Source organism: Blennius ocellaris (genome assembly GCF_963422515.1).
Source record: "Blennius ocellaris genome assembly, chromosome: 16".
NCBI lineage: Eukaryota > Metazoa > Chordata > Actinopteri > Blenniiformes > Blenniidae > Blennius > Blennius ocellaris.
Genome location: NC_137665.1, coordinates 648,704 through 651,203, shown reverse-complemented (window position 1 = coordinate 651,203; position 2,500 = coordinate 648,704).

The following is a 2,500-nucleotide window of genomic DNA, read 5'->3' as shown; positions in this document are numbered from 1 at the left end:
TAGAACAGAATAGAATACAATAGAATAGAATAGAACAGGTACATTAGATTATTTGTTCATTACCGTTAAAAGCCGGCATGATAAGTGAAGATTTGTCCAAACATGTCCGTCTATTCAAAATTAAACAAATGTAAAGGAGGAACAATAGAATGAATGTGAACGTTTGTGTGTAGAAGCTGCTGAAAATTGTAAAAACATGCAAGACTGTGAAAAACACGAGGACAGAAATGTCTGTTGTGATGTAATCGACATTATACAATATTATCATCTGCAGCTCTTCAGGTAATAACAGGTAATAACAGGTAATAACAGGTAATAACAGGTAATAACAGGTAATAAGATCAAAACACACTGATTGGTACAATCATGGAAACAAAACTAATTATTCAACCTTTATCATCAGATTTCCTGATTTCAACACAAAAAGAAGTGAATCCTTGAGATGAAGAGGACGAAGTGACGGAGTCGTCTGGACTGAAGCTGCATTTCCTTCTTCGGCTCCGTCAGGTGGAAGTGAGGAGAACCGAATTAATCCAGAGTGTCTCCTGCAGCAACGTTTTAATGAGTTATTAAAGGAGAGCAACTTAAATCAAGATTAAAAAAAAACCCAAGGTGTAAATAAATGTCAAGCATGAAACAACGTGTTGTTTGGTGCCATCTTGTTTTTCTCTCACGCAACAACAAACAACGTGGACATCTTGGTGTTTCTAAGCATGACGGTGATGATCTGTGAGGAGCGACGACAAACAACAGGTCGCTAGAGAAACATTGTCCCTCTGGCACCTCTGGGCCTTCCTTACCCATCATGCACTGCAGCGGGGAAATGTCCAAACATCAGTGGTGATCTGGTCCCAGACCAGTCCAGGCGTGAACACGCCGCTCTGGAACCCTGCGCTCACACGTGATGCTGACGCCGAGTTCCTCTGAGCCCCGGAGGCTGCAGGAGGCTGCAGGAGGCTGCAGGAGGCTGCAAGAGGCTACAGGAGGCTGCAGGAGGCTGCAGGAGGCTGCAGGAGGCTGCAGGAGGCTGCAGGAGGCTGCAGGAGGCTGCAGGAGGCTGCAGGAGGCTGCAGGAGGCTGCAGGAGGCTCGCCCTGCTCCTCTGAGCCCCGGAGGCTGCAGGAGGCTGCAGGAGGCTGCAGGAGGCTCGCCCTGCTCTGACTCTGTGGTTCCACTAATTAATACGTGTGTCTGATGGCGGGTTGGAGAGACGCCACGTAACCCGCTGCTCGCCGCACACTCACCAACCAGCGGGCTCGCCGCCGGGAACAATGGCAGAGCGTGCGGCGAGCTGCACCCCGTCAACACGAGGCGGGTGGAGTTCACCTCCGCCCTGTTTGCTCTTCCAGGCCGGCGCCACACGCCCTCTTCTACAATGCAGCGTCCCGCGGGGACAGGCAGTACGGGACTCGGCGTCCTGGTCCTGCAGGAACCTGCAGGGCGTGCGTACGGGAACGTGTCCGGGCCGGTCCGCCGCCCGTCGCCCCGGTAACGCCGGGCGTCAACGGCGCCGCGACGGAACTAAGTCCAGTTTAGTTTAACTGGAGTTCTGTCAGGTTGCTACTAAAATACTGCGGGTTTTTAAATTTCTCACGTTAAAAATCAAAATCCCACATACTTGGATTATTTTTTAAAGTTATGCGTTTCCATGGCAACGGGTTTGAAAATGAGGCTTAGGGTTACGTTGACACTGAAAGTGCAGGGGCCGTGCAGTGAGCGTGCCAATGAACTCAAACAGACAGACGAGGACAGGAAGTCGGGACACTCGTCGTCCTTGTCCATCGTCTCGCTCCAACTAAACCACAGTTTCAGAAGAGGAGTTTCCCCCCGTTGCCATGGAAACGGAGACGAGACACCCAGTAAACGGCGGCCCTGGTCTTCAGGAGCTGAAAGAGAAATACACACATGGAAATGACAAGTAGTGACCCTGCAGTTGGCGGCGTGGCAGTGGCCGTCCTCTGGGGGCGCCAGAGAGCAGCAACAGGAAGTACGACGCTTTCTTCATCATCGCTTTATCAGATTTATTGCATTTATTGTAATTAATTTAAAACTATTAGAGCTTCAGTGTAAAAGGATGTGGGACAGTTGTTTAGTTGATTTATCAGATATTGTAAAATATAAACACGAGTTGTGTCAGTTGGCGGAGGTTCCGTCACGGTTGTGCGACGGCCTTTCTGAACAACCACATGTAGTATTAATGTGGAACAACATCCAAAATCACACATTTACTGGAACTTCTCCTTAATTATTTGAATAAAGTCACAATTCTATTCATGCAAACCTCAGATATATTTGTGTGAATCTGATCAAATCACAATTTTGTAGATTCCGCACCTTTTTCTAACCTGCTATATTTTTGTCATTCAAACGCAGTATTAAATACTTCAATCACAACCGTGTTTATGTTATTATGAGAAATATGAACCAGGACTGTCGTGTATATTTCTACAATTTTTAATGATTATTCAATATATTTATATTTATTCGCCTTTATATTTGAG